This window comes from Triticum dicoccoides, chromosome 5B (genome assembly GCF_002162155.2).
Source record: "Triticum dicoccoides isolate Atlit2015 ecotype Zavitan chromosome 5B, WEW_v2.0, whole genome shotgun sequence".
NCBI classification, from domain to species: domain Eukaryota; kingdom Viridiplantae; phylum Streptophyta; class Magnoliopsida; order Poales; family Poaceae; genus Triticum; species Triticum dicoccoides.
This window is the reverse complement of record NC_041389.1, coordinates 5,820,033-5,842,105: the sequence shown is the minus strand read 5'-3', so window position 1 is coordinate 5,842,105 and position 22,073 is coordinate 5,820,033. Positions and strand designations below refer to the sequence as shown.

General features: G+C 42.5%; 1 pseudogene; it reads right to left on the bottom strand.

Moving 5' to 3' along the window:
* Positions 1 to 8,465: 8,465 nt before the first annotated feature.
* On the bottom strand, positions 8,466 to 20,702 carry LOC119304982 (annotated as a pseudogene).
* Between the last annotated feature and the right edge of the window lie 1,371 nt (positions 20,703 to 22,073).

Genomic DNA, 22,073 nt, shown 5'->3' with positions numbered 1-22,073 from the left:
CTCTAATGACTGCAATTCAAAAGTTTTATCTTTAAAATAGTTAATACAATCAATGATCTGTTTTCACCGTTGACTTTGTCGCAACGAGATCTTTGAACTAGATCCTATGTCGACATGTTTGGGTAACTATTTTTTTTCACCCTTACTTGCCACATTGTTCCACTCATCATAATATTAACTACATAGTTGCCAAAGAAAAAATAACTTAATTACCATAATTTTTCGATGGAGTTTTGTGCAGACATTGTTGGTGCTTAATGGCGTTTGGTTCCCCCAAACTGAACGGTTCGGTACTTCGGTGTTTTAGCTTTTTCGGTTCCTATAAAAACGTCCACTGATCGGTCTTTGGCAATAAAAGAAACTGAGCCTTCGGTGCTCGGATCGATAGGTCCGCTATTCGGTTTTGCACCGAACAGTTCGAGCAGGTCGGGCCTGGCTTTTTTTTTTGAGAAATCTCGCTCACTTTATTGATTCAAGACAATGTTCATAGGTACACGGTTTGGGTCATGAGGAGTGCCCAACCAAACATGCCTACCTATATCTCAATTACACGCAAATTTAGCGAGATTATGAGCCTCGAAGTTAAAGTTCCTTTGCTCAAACACAAACGAGCAAGAAGAAAAACTAGCTCTGCGGTCTATTATTTCATGTATAACAGCTGCATTGGGACCTCCTGTCCCTTCGTTGGCATCTTGCACCACACCTTGACAATCTGAGGCAACCATGATATTCTGCTCGTGCAGATCTTCCGCCAAAGATAGAGCCTCCCGACATGCGTATATCTCCAGAGTCACCGGGTCTCGGATGCCCCCAAACACAACTGCTAACGAGCCAAGAAAATTGCCATTTGAATCTCGACAAACTGCAGCAGCCACTCCCACTCGCCTGTTCCTTGCTAGCTAGTGCACCATCCACATTGATCTTATTGAAGCCAGCTGGAGGTGAGATCCATCGACGTTGCTACCCTGGTACCGGATGTACCTGCACTCTCGGTTCACAAGTGGGAATTTGTTGTCGCTCCTGAAGATAAGAGTCTACAAAGGATATAGTCTGGTGTGGATTTTGGAATAAAGATTCATAGATTGCCTTGCACCTTGCATACCACACAGCCCATACTGTGACGACCATTCTCGTAAAACCCGCGTGGTCTAGTGCCTCATGAAGTTCAAACAACCAGTTCTTCGCACATGGCTCCACATTTTCCGTCATCTTCGACACAAGAGTTTCATTCGTCAAGGCCCAAATACACCTTGACATCGTGCATGACAAGAGGGCCTGGCTGCCTGGGCACTACCGCGCTAGGCTGGGTTGGGCTGGCCGGATGGGATAGTAGCTGCTACTACTTGTTTGTCTCCGCTGGGCTGAGAGCTGCGGTTTGTGTGGGCTAGATAAAAACACGTGTTTTGCTGAAAGAAAAAAAAAGATAACGAGGCGACCGAGACAGCAGGCAGCAGCAAACAACACCTAGTAGGTTCACTAAAAGAAAGAAAGCAGATGGGCGTTCGAATTAAGGAGAGAATCAGGGGGACAAAGCGACCAGCCTACGACACTGTTTGCAGGGGCTGGCAACACACAGGAGGTGATAGCACCCCAGGTACCCTAACTTGCACAAAACGTGATGATTTAGTTCTAAACTTGCAAAACTTGACTTCACCATACCCCAACTTGCACCTCATGTGATGATTTAGTCCCAGGCCAATCACAGCTCGACAATTGGCAGCCAGGTGGCTGGACCGGTCAGCGCACTCACTTTTACAGAAAACCCCCTACCATTTCCTCTAATCAACCCGCACTCACCTCCACCTGAATTAAAGACGTCGGAATCGAGTTGGCGTCCGTTCGAGGAGGGTTCACGGGCTGGCGGGGCGACAGAGCTCACAAGTTGGCGTCCGTTCGAGGAGGCCGCCGCCCAGGCCCAGACGTGCCTGGATGCGCTGCGTCTGCTCGCGCTCACTAGAGATGCGCCGGCGCCGGTGGACAAGCTCGCCCTCGATGGGAAAGGGCCTGCCGGTGATGCCACCACGCCGCCTCCTCCTCCGTCTCCGTCTCCACCACCGCTGCTGCCGCAACCCCAAACGAGACCGGAACCGGAATCGCAGCCGCAAGAAGCTGAGGCGGAGGCGGAGCCGGGCACCTCCAAGCAGCACTCCTCGCCGCCGCAGCCGGAGGAGGCGTCGCCGGTGGAGGAGCCTTCGCGGGTGGAGCGCAACATCAGGGGCGTCCTGAAGGCCACGCTGGCCATGGGAGCATTCGCCGACGAGCGCTACGCCCTCTACATCGGGGACTTCTTCAAGGCGTACCTCCAGGCGCCCAGGCCCATCGACCCGCCGCCGCTGCCGGACGCCGCTGGGACGGCGGGGCTAGGGCCGTCCAGGAACACTATCCTTACCTCGCCGACGAGGTGGCCAGGATGGAGAAGGCGGTAGAGCAGCGTGAGGTGCTGAGTAGAGGCTTGCTGCAGGCGAAAGCTGCCACGCTGGCCGCCCTGGAAGCAGAGTTCAGCGAGGCAACGTAGGCCGGCAAGGAGGCGATGCAGGCCAAGCTGGAGGCGGAGGTGCAGTACGCCAAGGCCAGGGTCGACACGGAGGCCATGGTTGAGATGGTCAGGTGGCAAAGTTGGTTGATCTTTCTGTCATGTGCAGATGCAATGCAAATGGAAGCCATTTGCTATAGTGGCTACTAGTATCAGGCTTGGATCGAACTATGGAAGAAATGTTGATCAGGAGGTGACCTTGCACTTTGTATCGTGGACATGTCTAATGTATCTAGCTAGCAATATTTAGGGCTATTTGCATCAATATAGACTTGAATCTACTCTGGCCTGAATGACCACTTTCTCAATTTACTCTGTTCATAAGTATTGTATCCTTTGTTCTCTTCGTCTGCGAACGTAGAAATTTTGGCAAAAAATGTGTCAAGAATCAGCAAAACTAGTACTCTACATTTACATTTACATTCCACATAGTGAAAAGAAGATGAATGCAGAACAGATCGCGCATGAGCAGGACTGTAGATTTAAGTTCCCGATCAAATTGGGTTAAGTCATACATTTAGCTTTGGAGATTACACACATAAGACCCATCCATGAAACGAAATTAACTTCACCTTGCCTCCTAATTAATCAGCATTCCACCATAGCCTGACCCATACTACTAGTAGTACCTAAATCATTTCTGGTTGGGAGCGGCAGACTTGACGGTTTCGACCATGGCCTCCGCCTGAATCCTGGCCCTGGCGTAGCGCACCTTCGACTGCAGCTTGGCCAGCATGGCCTCCTTCCCGGCCCGCGTGGCTTCCTTCAACCGATCTTCCGGCGAGCCCAGCGCGGCAGCGTCCATCTGCAGCAACCTCCTGCCCAGCGCCGCACGCTGCTCCGCCGTCTTGGACCTCGCCAGCCTCGCCACCTCGTCCGCGAGGTAAGGGTAGCGGCCCCTCATCGCCGCCCCCAGCTGCGCCACATGGAGAGGCACTGCGCTCGTCGCCGACGGCGGGTCGATGGGCCAGGGCGACCGGAGGTAGGCCTTGTAGAACTCCCAGGAGTAGACCTCGTGCCGCGCGTCGGGGAACGCGCTCATCTAGTGGATCGTCTCCGAGAGGGCCATGGTGTGGAGCTCCATGCGCGACGGCGGGGAGGGATAGTGGTTGGTGGTGCGCCGCTCTGGCTCCGGCTCGCGGAGGCCGAGCTGGCCGAGCATCTCCTGGATCGCGTCTTCGAGGCCCCTGGCACGCGGCGGCAGGGGGGTTTCTACAAAAGTGCGTGCGCTGACCGGTCCAGCCACCTGGCTGCCAATTGTCGAGCTGTGATTGGCCTGGGACTAAATCATCACATGAGGTGCAAGTTGAGGTATGGTGGAGTCAAGTTTTGCAAGTTTGGGACTAAATCATCACATTCTGTGCAAGTTAGGGTACCTGGGGTGCTATTACCTCAACACAGAGCGTACGAACGTGAACTAATTTATGGAGGACACGCGAGATAGAGGTGGGCCTCAGTGATTCGGTCAATTCGGTGGACCTAGTGTGTAGACCGAAATTACCAAAGTAAATTCACTTTCACAGAATCGCTAACCGAGCGAAGTACCGAATAAATCAGTTCCAGTCACTTCGTCTTCGGTCCAGGTTAACTCGGTTCGGTCGTTCGGTTTTCGGGTTATATGCCCACCCCTAGTGCTTATAAATCTAGTTGCCACACTGTTTTTATGCGCTCTCCATTTTAATTCTACCTAATCGACATGTTGTTTCATAAAGTTTATTAGTGCTTATAAAATCTAGTTGCCATAATGTTTTCCCGTGCTTGTCATCTTAATTCTACCTAGTTGTCACATTGTCTCAAAAAGCTTGTTACTTATTGTAGAAACTAGTTGCCGTAGTGTCTTGTTGTACAGTTGTCGTGTTGTCTCGTATAAACTTGTCGATTGTTCTAAAACATAGTTATTGCGGTGTTTTGTTGTGCTTATCAGTCTAATTCTGCCCAGTTGTCTCATATAAGCTTGTGAGTTGTTGTAAAAACTAGGTGTCACATTATTTTGAGTGCTTGCCATTTAAATTCTACCTAGTGGCTAGTTATTTCATAGAACTTGATTATGGACTTTATCAGTGAGTAAAGTGTTACCAGGTTCAAACCTTTGTAATTCCTAAACTACAGAAGGTTTTAGAATGTTGTGTGCCCCCTTAAAAACAAAACTCTGCATACTAGCACATCACGTACTGTAGCATAGCGCATCATTCTTTTCCATCGGGCCAGCGCAGTGTAGCATAAATGTGTGTAGAGTCACTGTAGCCTTTGTTGTGTGTTATACTTCTCTCTAGTCCTGGTTTTGTTTCCTTTTTGTGCGCGCGTGTGCACACGCTACAGTTTATATTTTTTCATTAAATATTGGACGTCGATATCTCCCAAACGTTCGGATTTTAAGCAAAGCAACCCAAAGGTTTTTTCATCGCAACTTTAGCTGACTCGAGATGGCAACTTCAGGAGAGAATTCCTTATTTGGACATTTCTTAAAGTTTGCTTCCCTATTTGACAAAAAAAGTTTTTTCTTCCCTATTTGGGCGTCCGTTCCCTTCTTGGAGGCCTTGTCGAGGTCCTCTCCCATCTTTCACTGTGATCTTTTGTTGGGCGAAAGCTCAAGTTCCCCTTGTGGGCGACGGCGTCGTACCCTCGTCGTGCTCCTTCTTGAAGGCGTCGCCTCGGATTCTCGGAAGCACGGTGGGCGCTTTGCGGTGCGTGTGAGGTGTTTGGCGGCAGCAATGTGTGCAACGTTTCATATATTCTACCGCCGGTCTTCATCTTGTGGTAGCGCTCCTTCGGCTTGGAGATGGACTGGCATAGGTGGTGGTCGTTATTTGGCGTCATGGTGGCGTCGATGGCGGAGGAACCTGCCAAGGTTGGTACCTCAATCTGCTCTGAAGATGGACAAGTGGAAGATGGTGGTGACGACACATGTGAGTGCGTCGGACTGGATTGTGACCCGGACCCGGTATGTGGCTCGGTCGGGGCTTCCAGCTTTAGATGTTAGGCATAGGTGAGAGGTCTGGGTATATGGCCCAGCTTGCACCCCTTCATCATATGGATAGGAGTAGCGGCATGTGTTGCCAAGATGGCGGATTCAGACATATTGTTGTACTACTTTGTAAGGTCCTCGAGAATAATTAATAAAGTGGCCGTATGCATCTCCCAGATGCAGAGGCCGGGGTCATCCTCCTTTTCTAAAAAAAAAATTTGATCACAAATGAAAAATGTATTCCTTATGTGACACTTCTGTCTAGTTTGGCCACAAACAGTAGTAAGTGCAACATGAAAAGTCCATTCTACCCCTGATGCCATATATGGTTGAAAAAACGATCCTTCACTTGTTCCACTAAACCGGTTTATTAGGGGCGAAAGAAAGAAAATTGAAAGCAGCTCGTGGCCTTATCTGTATCGCTCGCCAGCGGACAACGGTGCTCGAGAATTCGTGAGGAAAAGTATATATTGTCGTTGGACGGATGTAGTACGCCCTGTGCTGCAAGTTTTGTGCATGTGTATATATTTCATGCATGAATAGTAATTGAATAGAGCCCGCTTCTAAGCATTCAGTTTTTCGTGCGTATAGTACATGTGCTAAGATGGTTAACTCAAACTAATTCAAGTTAATTGTGATTAACTCCAACAGACCGCCGCTGGTGCATATGTATTTGCATTTGCATACGTCAAGGAGCTAGGTAGCTAGCCAGGAGGCCCCTTGCACTTGCGAGAGGTTGGCGGTACGTACGTACTTAGTACATTCAGCAGGAACGGGACGGTGGTGCTGCTGAAGTCCCTTATGCATGCATGCATACCGTGTTTGTATTTGCAGCAGAGTAGTATTTGTCTGTATGCGAGGCAGTTGCGAGCCTGTCATGTTGAAGAATCAAACCATCTTTTTTAGCCATGTATAACATCAGGGATAGAATGGTCTTTTCATGTTGCATTTAACACCGTTAGTGGTCAAAATAGACGGAAGTGCCAAATAGGCAACACATTTTACATCCTCTGTCAAATAAGGAAGAAAACACTTTTTGGGTCAAATAGGGAACCAAATTTTAAAAAAGGGTCAAATAAGAAATTCTCTCCAACTTTAGTTGGTCAATATGGCAATTTTGTGAGTTGGTTTTTGTCAAAAAATTGCCATGCTTGCCAACAAAACTTGCCACCTCGAGTCAACTAAAGTTGCCATGATAAACATTTGGGTCTCATGGTTAAAATCCGAACATTTGGGATTTATCTTTTCCGTAAATATTTCAATTTCAGAATATTAAACAAACTCTCAATATTCTTTTCCTTAAATTAACAAAGCTGCTGAGCGCCCAACGCATAACACGTGGTGGCTGCTGAGCTCACTATTTAGCATGCTTCCAAGCCAAAACGGTTGATAGTTGATTTTTTCAAAAAAGAGAAACGATTAAAAATGAAAAAAGTTCAAAAAATGGAAAAGCTCATGAAATTCGAAAAAAGTTCAAGAGAGTTCAAAAATTTGAAAATAAAAATTCACATGATTGAAAAAAGTTTATAATTTGAAAATTTCACAAAATCTGGAAAAGTTCAAATTTGTGAGAAAGTTCACAAATTATAACAAATCTAGACGTGCGCTGAAAATTCAAAAAGGAAAACCAATAAGAAAAACAATATAAATGGACAAAAAATAAAAGCAAATACAACCGAAGAGAAGTAAGAAAAACAAGAAAGAACTAAAAGAAAAAAAAACTGAGAAAAAAATAATATAAAACCAATGTAAAAGGAAAAAAAAGAAAACTGAAGAAACTGGTGAAAAAAGAAGTAAAAGAGAAAAAAAAAGGAAAAACAAAAGCCAACAAGAAAGAGCGACAAACCCACCCAGTTCAGTCATGACACACACAGGATGAGAAAGACGCCACCGCCCACCAGGTTCTTCGCCGCCGCCGCCGCCGCCGACCAGGAGCCCGGACGCCACAACATGTCTCTCCCGGTTACTACAAGATATAAGGTCCGTGTGCTATTCCTCCAGCTCATTAATTTCTTTCCAGCAATGGAGATCGGAGGGCGAAACCCTAATACTCCTTTTCCCGACTATATTTTTCTCAATGAACGAACATACATAGAGTGCATACAAGGTCAGCAGGCCTAGCTAGGCAGCGGCGCGTGCGTACGTGCTGCTGCGCATGATCCCATCGGCCAAAGCCCTATATGTTGCTATCACCGTGTGTTCTACAGATCACAATAATGGTTTTCATTTTGCTGCAGATAATTCCCTGTGGCCATGCGCGCACGTGTGTGTATAATGCTACTAAACATTTACTTAAAAGTGTGTAGAATACTAAAATGTACTTATAGTAGTTTCATAGACTGGCTTGCTTCTAATTGTATATGAAAGAATTATGTGATATAGGTTGCTACATATTCTTTGTATTGTAAGTAGACCAACAATTATTTTTACTGATTACTGAAAAAGGCGCTAACCTACAAACAAAATCTCGGACAAAAGTTCCTTTGGGGAGCACGAGTTTCCCTTCTCTGCAATTTAGTGTGCCACTCAATCAGTGAAGTGACCTGTGCTCAAGCCTATTGTTAGAATTTTTATGTTTGGTTGTGAACTGATTACAATGCTCTGCGGGTAACTGACTCCGCTCCTGGATGTTCTTTAATTTCTGCGAGGTAAAATGAATCGCTTGGAGGAACCCAACAAATATTGTAATAACACCTAGAGGAACCAGCGAATACTGTAATAACCAAATCATCTAAAATAAACATAACAAGTTTGTAGATATCTTGATAATGGTATCATGTATTTTTGGGAATAGGCACTCCATGCTCCATGGAGACGTGGAAAATTATGTGCACAAATTATCATCAAACAGTGTGTAATTCTCAACTGCTAAATATACATGACAGATTCTCCCTTTATGTTGTGAGCACCATTCTACGGTAGTGTGTGTAATTCTCAACCGCTAAATATACATGACAGATTCTCCCTTTATGTTGTGAGCACTATTCTACGGTAGTAATCTCCAAGAGCCCAGACAGGGAAGATGTTCCTGTATTGGGCGTAAGTGAGCATAAGGTTGCGGTTGGCAACTCCAATAATGTCCTGTCAAGTGAGGAAACATGCCAAAGTTATTCCAAAGCACACTAGCTACTAGGAATTAACTTAGATCTTGTTATTATATTTGTAATCACTAATTAACGGTAAGTTGCAATCAATTAATTGGAGTTTATATCGTTCAATCACTATTTTTTTCTATGGAGATACATTGTCGTACTATTGCTTGCCCTTGCAAGCATAGCACATGGTGCTCATAAAATAAAAGAGAATGACTTACTTGCTGAGGGAACTCTCCATCCTCCGACTGGAAGTTGATAAGAACCGTGGCCGCCCTATGTAAAGGTGCAGGATTTCTTTGACCCTGTTCATTCGGAAAAAAATATGTACTACTGTCAGCATACAAACCAATTCAACACAGAATGATATACTGTGATCTGCACTAATAATGGAGATGTGTACGCGGTTGTGTACAAGTTGCAGTTCACAAGTAGTGTAGCAAATGAATACTATAGGACATGCATGCACTGAATGGATTTAACTAAAAGGCAAGCTTCAAAGGAACAAAATCACCTGTCCGGCATCAATTAGGGCCAACATGGCCCAACTGGTGTTGACCGCGTGAGGCCGGTTGCCTTCAAGATTGGTGTAAACCTATGTTGTAAGTTTATTAAAGCACTCACCGATCACGGTTAATTGGAGTAATTAATACATGAAAGTAGGAGAAAATTTACCATGTTTTGACTGGAGAGGTAACTTTCTCCCCACCCCCCTAATGGGAGAAGCTCCTTGGATAGCAGAAATTCACATGCTTTTCTGATTGCTTGGCTGTTCTTGTACGTTCTGCCAGCAGCAATCAATCCTCTCACACTAAACCATGTACCATAGGTGAAACAAATAGCCCAGCAGCCATACCTGCAGTACAAAATTAACTGGACAAGTTCAAATGATATAGAGGCTGGGAGTTGAATCTTCCATTATGTAAGAACAAAGAAAGAGAGAAACTTCAGGAGCAAATTTAACGAGAATTCAAACCATGATCCATCGCTCTGTTGGATGCTCTCAATGTAGTCAGCTGCCTTTTGGATACAATTTTCTATCTCTTCCATGCGACAATGTTTGGGGTACATTTCTCTAAATAACACTAGACCCTGAATTACTGATGATGTACACTCAACATACCTGTGTGCGACCAAAGATTGAAAATGCATCAAAATTAACACAAAATTAGCAACGGAAATAACTAAGCAAGCAACCAATGGTCAGAGTCCCTTACGAATGCTCGATCATTACATCCCCAAAGCTCTCAGAAGGATTGAGCAACTAAAGAGTATGAAAAACAAATGATCATCATTGCATAGAGGAAACTTATAGCATTATCAATTGATGTAACAAGAATTGTTATACATGAACTTTATATGATAAATTCAACAAAAAATTTCTTCCTCCCCACATACTAGATGAAAAATGTTCCTCCTAGAAGCTTATTCAAACTCACCTCAAGCCATTCATAAGATCTTGTTAGCTCATATGCACCAAAACTACCATCATCGTTCTGCAAAAGGTGTATCGAGTAAGAATTTTAAAACGTACATTATTGTTTCATACCATTCGAGAAATGAGAATATTAATTAGAAAATGTGAGTAATGAGTTGAAACTAGCTACGAAAAAATGAATAAACAAAAGAATGGGTTAGAACTGGAAGGTACTAACCATCAAAGACAATAGAATATTGACTGCATCATCAAGCTTGCTTCTTTCCATAGGCTCGCCAACCAATTCAGGAGGAAGCTTAATCAACATCAATATAACCTTAAGAGAAATGCAGTCTTAGCTTATTCATATTAATGCACCATTGATTTAGCTCATGGAATAGGGGCTGCAAGCGAATGGACTTCGAGCGAATTGGTCTAGGCTTAGCTCAGCTCATACAAAAAATTGAGTGAGCATGTCTTAGCACATACATGCTACCAAACACAATGTAGTGTATGCACTCAGCATGCATGGACTCAACATGTATAAGGGGAGAACATCCACGCTAAGCCGGGACCGGCTACCAAACACACTCATAGATAATTTGGATAGAATTGCCCAAATGTATCTTGCGGTCATCGGCTCCGCTCGATGCAGCGAATCTCAAGCTAAGTTTGCTGCTACGGCTTGCTCAGTTCCCCAGTCTCCTGACTGCTAGTTTGGTTGCGTTGGATTTCCCACTAGAGGGGCTCTATGCCGGCGCCGTGCAGGCCCCGCAGGGCCACCTTGCCCCCTCATCAGCTGCTGCGGTGGTGATGGTTGGCCTTGCTACGTCCACCTCCATCTGCTCGACCACGTGCTATGACAACTAGTCGATGCGGTTGTTGTGGGTTGGTGATGATGCTACTATGCGCTCCGCCTAGCAGTCTCGCCTCCAGTCGGTGGTGGTCTGAGAGAGGCGGTTGTTGGATGAAGTTGATGCTACTACTTCATCCTCCCATCCGCGGCCTCACCTCAAACCATTGGTGGTTTGGGACAACCCTAGGGCATATGGGGGTGGGAATTTGTCGCCTGCCGCGGATCATGGAGACTGGGTTGATGTGCGGGGCTTAGAAGATGTGCCGATGCTACTATGAGAAACCTGGTTGCGAAGACGTCATGTCCGGTGGCCAGTCAGGATGAGATACCACCAATCTCAAGTGGATGGACGCATAGTGCTTTCGTTGTCTCAACAGCAAGCATTTTGCCGCGGCATGCGAGGAGCCGCTCAAATATTGGCAATCCTACAAGGCTTTCCATCTTGCGAGCAAATGCCCTGGCCTATCGCCAATGCCCTCCTCGTCGGTGCGTTCCTCTAGTCATTGGCTCAGAGCTGAGGTTGGTCGTGGCATGTCGGTCGACCTTGCTTCTAGGATGCATCCGTACATTGAGGCTTTTTGGCACCGTCCCATGGAGATAATTTAGCTTGTCTAGCGGAATGTTCCATCTTCCTCGCTCTCCTGTCGAGCAGGATCTTCTTGTTGCAGTGCTCTTGGTTGAGCCGGGGCATCAATCCACGACATAGGAATCCTATGCTTGATGAACCAATGATGCCCTCTCCTAGGGTTTTCGCCTACCCTCAACTGTGCCATGGGCTGCTCCACTTGGGGAATGATGTGTGGTTGGCCCATGTTTTCCCGTCGGACGGGAGTGGGGAGTTTGTCGATGCAATGAGCTTGGAGGCTATGTTCTTTCTCCTCTCCAAGGCCTGCTCCTCATCTTCCGATGTGCACTTCCTTGCATGTCTGATTCTTAGTTTAGAGGAGCCGCTTGGTTTCAATATGGAGAGCATGATGGAGGCCTTCAGCAAGCCTGGTATTGTTGTTGAGTCATAGGTTGAGATGAGCAGTGTTATATCTAAAGTGATACATGTTGATGCGCAACCATTATCTGTGGAGGATTTTCCAGGGTTACTTGCGAGGTCCCACACCCTCTTCTTGGGACCCCCGACGCCTTCGCATATGGAGGTGGATGGGGGCGACAAAGTGGTCATCTGAAAAAAGAAGAATAAGGCGTGCAACATCCCGGTGACTAAGCACACAGAGTATAGGTTGCTGGAGGTTTTTGGTAAGTTGCAAGAGGTGAGCAAAGTGGAGGTCCCTTAGAAAAATACGAAAGCATACTTGGACATGTACAAAATATCACTTCTACCGCAAGTGATCGCGGCATTAACCACTTTGGTAGGCATCACCAAGAAGTCAAAGGTGGACCTTGCATGACGATTCCCAGATAGTAATGTCGGCACATGACGCTTCCATGCTAAGGCAGAGGTGTGATTCGATATGGATGAGTTCTCTTCGGCCAGTGATGGTCAATTTGTTTGTACTTGAGCCAAACCCAATTGCTTTGGACCTTGGTGCTCTGGTGTCGGGCTCAGACTATGTTCCTTGGGTCTGCATTTGTCTTGTCCCTGTCCCCAGGGTGTCATGCGTATTTTGGCCACTTTATACGTAGACGGGGGTATAATGTAGGGGTAGGGTGTTGCACACTTAATTTAACCTAGTTTACATGCATGCATGCCAACCAAGATAAATTTGAAATGTTTGCCTTATAATAATTTTGATTACCAAAGTTGGAAGACATGGACTACCCGAATGGTATTATGCATATTGACTATATGAATCATATTACACAAGGGTATACATGAATGGTATTACACAAAGGTTTTGGATAATACAAAAATCAAGTGGGAGGACTACCTTCAATGCTTCTGCAGTACAGTCTGATACTGGCCACCCATGGTCAGCAGTTGAATGTGTCCATCCACCTTTAGTTATATGATGATACCACTCAATTTGATCTCCAGGAAAATTCACATGAATCTACATGAACATTTAGACATAATTACTACTAAATATTATTCAACAGTTAACCCTTATTGATTAGTGTCCAACAAATACATTATCATGTAGCATTTTGTATATTTACCTGTGAACTTTTTATATAGTCATGGGCAAGTTTTATTGCATGGGGGAACTCTTTTGTCAGGCCAGTAGCAAATATAGCTTGAACTGTCAAAACTGTGTCCCATAGTTGGCTGCCATTGTAAGACTAGAAAGAAGGGTATAAGATTATGAGTAAATTAAGAAGTACACATTATCCTTAGTTATTTCAATGTAAAAACAACTATTTTAGCAATTGGATTGAAATGCATTTGAATTTCTTTCCAAACATGTTTATTTCCTGCCAAACATATGCACTTGTTCATCCCCACTCATACTAGCTTTAATACATGGTCTTCCAAAATAACTACAAGAGAGTCTTGAGTTATCTACTCCCTATCATATCTTATATCTTCTATATGTAAATAGCTAGCTCCCACAAACCTATTTCTCTAGACATGTAAGCATGCCACCTCATCATTCAACATGCAACCCACCTCAACATGCGACCATGCACAAGTAAACGGCTCATCAACATACAAAAATGCATGGTAATTTTTATTATATTATGATATTTATATTTAACAAATAATTTAGAACTATAAGATAATCAAACACATTAAATAATTTGCATTTTCAATTCTAGTTCTAATATTACTAATCATATTCATGTTCCATACAACCAAATGTCCTTGAAATATATATTGCAATATATTGCCATACAACCCGTCGTTGGAGGGGGCCAAGATGGGTGACCGCACAGGGCCCCCAAAAGTTTGGGGCCGAGAATCTTCATGGCATATTATACAACATATACACGTTTAAAGGTGGCTTAACGCTAAAAAAGATGGTTTAATGCCTTAATCCACTGACAGAATCAATGAACCAAAGAAAAAGGACCAACCCACTAGAAAATTAGCCCATGACGCTGCTAACCTTCTGTCAATACCACATGATGCTTCCACTAATTGTCTAGGTAGGTATCCTTTATTCACTGTTCCATCGGTTCGCCACCGCAGCTCCACCGGCGGCTAATCGCCCAGCCACTAGGACACCATCTGCTTGCACCCGATCGATGATCGCCTACGATTCCACGACCTCTGCCTCCAGTCATCCACTAGTAGATATTGCTAATTGACCAGTAGTACTTGATTAATTTGAACCCCCCGAAGGCTAAATTAGGTCGGGGCTCGGGACAGTTATTTATCCATGGGGCTAGGTCTTGCTAATTTATTTATTTGTTGACAGGGCTAGATCGGTTGTCCGTGATTTTATTTATTTTCACAAACTAGGCTGTTTTATCTTTGAATATGATTGAAGAATTCATTTTAAGGAATACTAGATGGATGCTTCTTTTCACTAGAACATGAGGTTAGTTTATTGTTTTAGTACCCCTTTACCGTGTTTAAGTATTAGTATTTGAAATATATCTAAACACTGTGCAAAATAAAACAGATGCAAAATTATATAATACAGTGACAATATGCATTTATTATATTATTTTTTTGTTATATGATTCTTTTAGAATTTTGGACCCCTGTTTTCGCCCCCGGGGCCTCGAATTTCTAGAGACGACCATGTTCCCACAACAATTTGTGAGGTATCAGATAGTATACTTAAGTAGTTTATTCCCACTACCTCTTTGTCGCAACATGCGCACATACCACCTTATCAAAGGCCCACCACAACTTGCATGGGAAACAAATTCCCATTATATTATGCTTCTTATATTCAATAAATATTTTTTAACTACACATATAATATATATTACCCACAAACGATATAATATGAATTTATATTTTAGTTCATATATTATTAATCTAAATATTCATATTCATGTTTCATACAACCAAATCTCATTGAATATGTTTCAAATAATTCTCTCAATAATGAGGGGGCTATCATCTAGTGTTTTCAAAATTGGTAACACCTTAATCTTCGCTTCAAAATACATTCTATATGAAAACGTGAAGTGAGTAAACGACCAACATATTGTTTTTTCAAACCCGTAGCAGAAACTATGTCTTTTATAGAGGAGAAATATGCACTAAAATTCAAGAAGAGAGGTCTTGAACATTGTTGGAATCTAAATACACTCCCTCAGCCAAGTGAGTGGGGCCAATTCATAGTATCATAAAGGTTCGTTGAGCATTGGCGTGTTGTGGCATGTATGGATATATTTGAAGTAAAAGAGACATCATAGATATTATTTTGATTCAAATTATGTATATCAACTTGTCTTCCAATTTTTGCCTCCAGCTCAGTTAAAGCTATTAATAGATGCCCATATGAGTTATTTTTTAATGAAATGCAGAAGAGCTCGTAAACACCTTCAGCTTCATGCCGTCTTTGGCGACCCATAAGAAATCATATATTCTTTCAATATGGAGTTTGAATGCCTCTGAGTTTGGATCTTCTACCCAGCAACAAATCATATTCAACATCTGCTTAGAAATTCCTAGTAGTCAGTTGAAACAAATTATGAAAGAAACAAATTTACTTTATAAGTAGTGAATGGATTTAACAAAGTTAAATCAACTATAGGAGCCATTTGGATGTTGGACCTATTTAAGGAAAACAATGATGCAAAAATTACTCAAAGTAACCCCTCCTTTACCTTATTTAGAGGACCAATGCATATGTATTGAGTTGTTTCATCCTCGTACTTTATATGTTTCATGACATTGTCCAGAGCTTTCTCCCGCAAATTGCTACCAGGCCAGTGCATAAATATTGGTTCACCAACTTTCTTGAGAGTAGCCGATACGATATCTTGCAATGCTGAATGGGAATAATAGAGATCTTCCTGGAATGCAACCAAAATCAATATTTCAGTTCACAAGATATTTGAAAGCTATAGTCATGATTATAGAAAGCCTTTGGTTTCATACTTCTATTCCTTTATATGAGGTTTAATAATATTCATATTGTTCCATTAATCCACACCAAAACTAAATTTCATCCTTCGATGTGATGGACACGATCGATGGAGAATATTGCTTACGGAGGGGAGCTATATGTTGGATCTCTCGCGGAAGAATCACTGATGGTGTAGCAACGTTTGGATATAAAAAGGTTTGGTTATGATTGGTTCCTTATGTTATGGTTCCTAATAGCAAAAAATGGAGAAAACCATGAAACTAGAATACATTATTTTGTTGAAATAACCTTTCCACTTCATTGAAAGGAACACATGAAAATGTATAACTACAGAAATTTTACTTTGATTTCTGTTTTGTTGGAAAATCACAGGAATTCTATGAACTAGTTAGACCTCGTTGTATAATTTCTATTCACGAAGAATGAGGCTAGGGTTTCTTGATTATGATTTTACTGTGGTTATCAGGAGTCTTGTGTTTATCATGATTCAAGAATAAGACACTAAAGTCTTAAAATTCTAATGTTTTGCAAACCTCTAATTTTCCCAGGAATGCATGTCATATTCTAGCCTTTTGGTTGCTAATACAATTATAGAATCATGTGGATCAAAGAGTTCAATAATTTATTACCATTAAACCTATATAGGCTTAAGATTCGGGCGTGTGCTGCAAGAGGGAAAGGGTACGACGATGTGTTTATTCGAAGCATGATCAGAGGTTGGCATTTCTAGCACATCTACAGTATGTACAAGATGTCTTGCATGTGCCCTTTCTGGCCTCTTGGGGCCATCTCCTGCATGTCGATTAGACCATGACCGCATCCATGCTAATTGGTGAGATCGAGGTCACTCGGGCATGATGATGACGTCTTTGAAGGTGATGTGATGTTGGCGATTGGTGGCTACTATCAACTTTCTATCTTCTCGAAATAGGAGCGACCCAATTATGACCTTCTTTGTAGAGATGGCTTCTCACTTCCTCTGCCCGAGGTTTTAGTAGGCATGCAGTGTCATTAGTTTATATTTGGATGGCATCAAGGACAGTGTTTGTTAGTTAATTTGAAATTAGTTGTAATGCTTTCTAGTGATTGTGGGTCTTTTTATGTTGTAGATGTTCAGTCTTAGTGGTCTTTAATCACAATCTTTGCATTTACTAAAAACAAACCTTCTGGATTGTACGTGATGGTACGGTAGGTTTCTCAAGTTCACCAATTCAGCCTCGTGCACCTACATTAGCGTTTCACACGCTGCCCTTTTGTCAAGCGTTAAGTTTAAGCTTTATTCATGTAGTGTATTCCAGACTATATCCAACATAATGATTCCACAACAAACTGGAATACCTAGAGTTTGTACAAAATTACCTCAAATAACAAGCGGAGCAAAGAATTGATAGAATAGTTGAAGTGAGTATTAGTGATACCTTGGCACACCCATTGCAAGCCTTGTCCCAGTTAATCTCATCGTATGGTACGTTGTAGAGCTCTTTCCTCAAGTCTAGTACAATTGATGTTGTAGTGCCAACGAACCTCTTCCCGTATAGGTATGACATGGGCAAATATACCAAACGAGAATGACACCACATGCGCCCTGATTAAATAACAAGGATGAGTCTAGTATATGTATTTGGTACTCCATGCATTATTTTCTATTCCCTTGTTTGTACATAGTTAACATCAGTAATTGTTGAACTATATCCTGTAAAATTCTATGAAATACATGTAAGATGGTTGCAGTACTTCCACCAAAAAAACAATTAAGTGGTTAGTTTTCAAAATAAATAAATAAAATATAGTTCGTGCATATGCATGTATATTTGACTGTTTATAAGATAATTCATAATAATAAACAAGGGTGTGGAGTGGAGAGAATTTTGTGACAAAATTCAGTTGTGTATTTATTGCTCTGACATCACTAATGAGATATACTCTTATCCTGAATATTTCGTATATTAGTGAGAATTATCTGATATTTTTCTGAAAGCTTTACATCCGAGTTTTTGGAGTTTGCAATGATGTATGGACCACTTATCATCATGAGTACCCTTAATTTGCAGGCAACGTAAATATGGTGGATTGAGCGCGGTTGTGTGAGGTGAAATGAATGGAGATTCCATTTCCATGATCCATTTTTAGCACAACTTTAAATACTGTTCACTAATTCATTATGAAACTAAGAATGGCTGCATGCACCATTATGATGCAGAGACAGGGACTATCTTCTTTTTCAAGGAAAAAGTCAAATTAAAAACTTATTTTGAAAGTAAAATAATGAGATTATTCTGGTAGAACCAATCTAGGGAGCTAATTTTTTTTTAAAAAAACCGCATGTTATACATTATGTAAAAAGTATGAGAGGGAGTAGTAAGAAAGTGTGATGCTAGATAAGAGAGTCTAAATAATGAATTCAGCTACATATTACATACATTATGCTTCCTAATTTTTAATGCCTCACGATCAATTTAATTAGGTTTTCCGTTTGGAATTGGGTCACTCGATTTTAATCGGGTCAACAATTTCTCAAGGAGCTCTCTCATTAAATTCTTTTAATTTACCATGCTTGTTAATTTTGAACTCTCGCATTCCATTAAGATATACAATTTTGGAGTTGGTTCACATTTTGACCAGGTCAACCATTATTTAAATCAATTGGCAGCAACCGGCCTATTAAAACATATCAATCCCATGCACCCTCACACCACCTAGAAACAAGAAGCGTCAACAAGTGATACTGTAGCACCAGTATAGTACATGCACTCACAAACGCATAAAATCTCCCCACATAAATATGGGTGGATTAGCAAATAACACAAAATCTCACCATGAAATGCCCACCGAAACACCATATTTTAAATAAAGAAAACACAACCCATCATCTCCCCTACTCGTGAAACCAAATATTCCCTCGGTTCCAGAATACAAGGTGTATTAATTTTTTGAAAAGTAAAATTTCTTTTATTTTGGCCAAGTTCAGAGCCAAAAATATCGGTATCCACAATACTAAATAAATAAAATATGAAAATTCATTTAATGATGAATCTTGTAATACCGATTTGATATTATGGATATTGATATATTTCTCTATAAATTTGATCAAACTTAAAAGGTTTGACTTTTCAAAAAACTAATTCACATTATATTTTGAAAGAGAGAGAGTAAAAAAATTATGAAAATTCAACAACACGAACGGCGCAGCAAAGCACACCCAACTCTTCTAGTAAATGAAGAAACTGAAGTTGGAGGCCCAAACCTGGATGAATTGGCAAGAAATAGGGTACCATCCATAGTTCTGGTGGCAATGGATTGTTCCCCGACCAATCATATACTCCCAGGACCTTAAGCAAGAAGTTAGGGAAATATAAGACAAGGAATCCCTCTAGGTTGAAAATCCAACAACATATGTACTCCATTCCCTTTTGGGATGAAGGATATGAGGCTGCCCAATATATGTACTCCATTCCGTTTCAAGACCAACTGCAAAAATAAGTGTGTATGTACATATGTACTTTGGACATCCTATTATGTTCTGTACGTACCGAAAGAAAGAATTTTCCCCAAGATGGTGTTAAAGTTGCTCCTCCATGGTCCAAGATCCAACTCCGAGCTTGCAGCATGGGTCCATGTGAATCCAGCCCCTCCCCTAGCAATCTCAAAGCAACATAGTTCATGACAGAACAGAACATTGTGCTTGTCCCCTCGATGTGCAGTCCCCAGCCCCCATCTTCATTCTGCACTCTTAATAATTAATATCAGAAAATACAAGGCATCTTTAATTATAGTTTTAGTCAAAGTTGTTCATTAGGCATTCATACGTGCCTGGTGATTGTAGAGATATCGCCGAATCTCCTTTTGATGTTCAGATGTCAACACAGTAGTCAGTGATCCAGTCACATGCAATGCTATAATCTGAAAAAATGGCTGATGGGAGTGAAAACAGGAAAATAACATCTACTCCCTCTGCTCTTATATTTCTTTACGGAAGGAGCATTTATGTATGAAGATGATAATAGATAAGAAAAAGATTGTTCTTGGTAAATGAGAAAGCGAAAGTACTACCAAGCTGGGCAAGAGAAATAAAGTGCCAGCGAACTCCCCAGGCCAGTGGCCATCATCTGCCTGCAACGTGGAATAGCGGCTGCTGGCCCTCTTTAAAGATATCAAGACGGCCTCTTGTGTGGCATAGCCATGCTGCTCAAGCTTGATGGGATCAGGAAGGTTCTTCTTGAGGCCGTTTGACTTGGACAACTGCATGACACAAAGTGGCTACTCAATTAAACAGAATGAGCAATGGTACTTTTAGCTATTATATATTCGTAGGAAGCACATATACACATTTATTTGGACTGTACGTATACTAGTACAATTTCATTGCGACCATCTCTGTTGGTGCTGTTGGATGAGGCAGTCCGGTGAGCCCTCTGTGGCGACACGTACGTCTAACATGTCCATTTTTTCTTTAGGAAAGGAGGTTGAAACCCCTTGGATTGCACACAACCATATATAGATGATCTTAGTCCCAACTGCAGTAAAAAGTAAAAAGTAATGCATGGTGAAGTTTGACCGATTTCTTTTGAAGTGGAACACGTTCCCAATCATATATAGGTGAAGTTTAACACGGTCCTGATTTTCGTCAAGCCCTCCTAATTGCATACACATGGTAGCAGCGTATGTGAAGAAAGAAACAGTGCAACTAAGGAGACCTGCATGCGCATAAGAAGGTCGGAGCTGTTCTTCATCTGGTGCCGGCGGCTGGTGAAGTCCCGGCGGGCGGCTTCCACAGCGGCGACCTCCTCGGGGTCGTCCGCGGCAGGATCAAACTTCCATATCCTCCCGGCCGACGTGGCCGTTGGTGGTACGCAGCAGTGGGTTGCCATCACCCTCCCCGATCTTTAGCCTCCACATCTCTCTCTATCTCTCTCTCCCTCCCTCCCTCTGACCAATTGGTTTGGTAGCTGGCAATCCCTTACAGAGTATATATAGATAGGAGAATCGCCTTAGCAGGAAGCCTGCTGCTAGATTGACTACTATCAATGTAGTATCCACCTACGGTTGTACAGCCTAGCTTGTCGCGAGAGGCTTGCTGGAGCGGTGAAGGGAGGAGCCGGCGGTGGTGGTTGATAGTATTATATGTGGGGTCTGTCTATGACACATATGGATGAGACTAAATTATATCTCGTCTAAGATGATATCATCCTATAATGTGGTTTCGTTTTCTTATTACTCATCCTTTTCCCTTGAGCCAATGCTAGGCACCGGTCGACTACAGACCGTTAGATCAAGCTGTTCTGGTGCGCTGGTCTTATGGGGCCTTAACACGACGACTTACCGACTGTCTGGTAGAACAATGTTTGCCCGACTCCGACGAAGGAGGGACAATAACAGCGCGCGCCTTCGGCTCGCTCCAGTGCTTATAGTCGTCGCTAGGTGGTCTACGGACCTAGATGTAAACTTTATTTCTAATGTTCTTTGTACCACCTTAACAATTGATGAATAAATTTGAAGCTTTATAAAAAAACACAGAACTAAGGAAAAGGAGAATGAGTCTGACGCAGTGCATGCTCCACATATACTTTCGTAGATGGGCTCTAATTTTTTTTGAGACAAAGATAGGCTCTAATTAAATGGGATTGACGGAACGATTAGCCATGGGCCATGGCATAACCAAAAATAAGGACCAATTAATTGTGGGATTGAGAAATTGGTGGCACATAATTCAAAGAGGTAAATGCGCTGGTGGTATATGAAGTTGCACAACGTGTGCAGTTTGGTGTCACAAGTTGAAAAATACGGAAAACTGGTGTTGGAACTTGTCTCAAGGTGCATATACGGTTAATTCTCGTATGTAGCTGTGTATGCCGCTTCCGTGGCATGACATGGTGGCGCCGTCAGTGACGAGGTGGAGCTGCAGCGACGGTTTTTTGCAGAACACCCCTAAATTAATAAAAAAAACTGTAAAATGCCCTGGCCCGTCAAAAAACAGTACAAAGGGAAAGTTCATATGAAAAATAGTGCTGACACAGGTTCAAACCAGAGACCTCTCACTACAAGCATGGTCCTAGTTCAATTTTCTTGTCCATCTAAGATAAGTAGGCTTATTGTTCTATACACCAACATGCACCCGACTTAAATGGGTTGCAGTTACTGCAGCCCATTCACCATATGTTAGTTATTTTCCTTTTTGCAGGAGTATAAATCTTAATCACAGTAATAGATAGAGTTAAAATATTCATGTTCATATATATGAAGACTTGTTTATGGAACTGTCAAAAATAT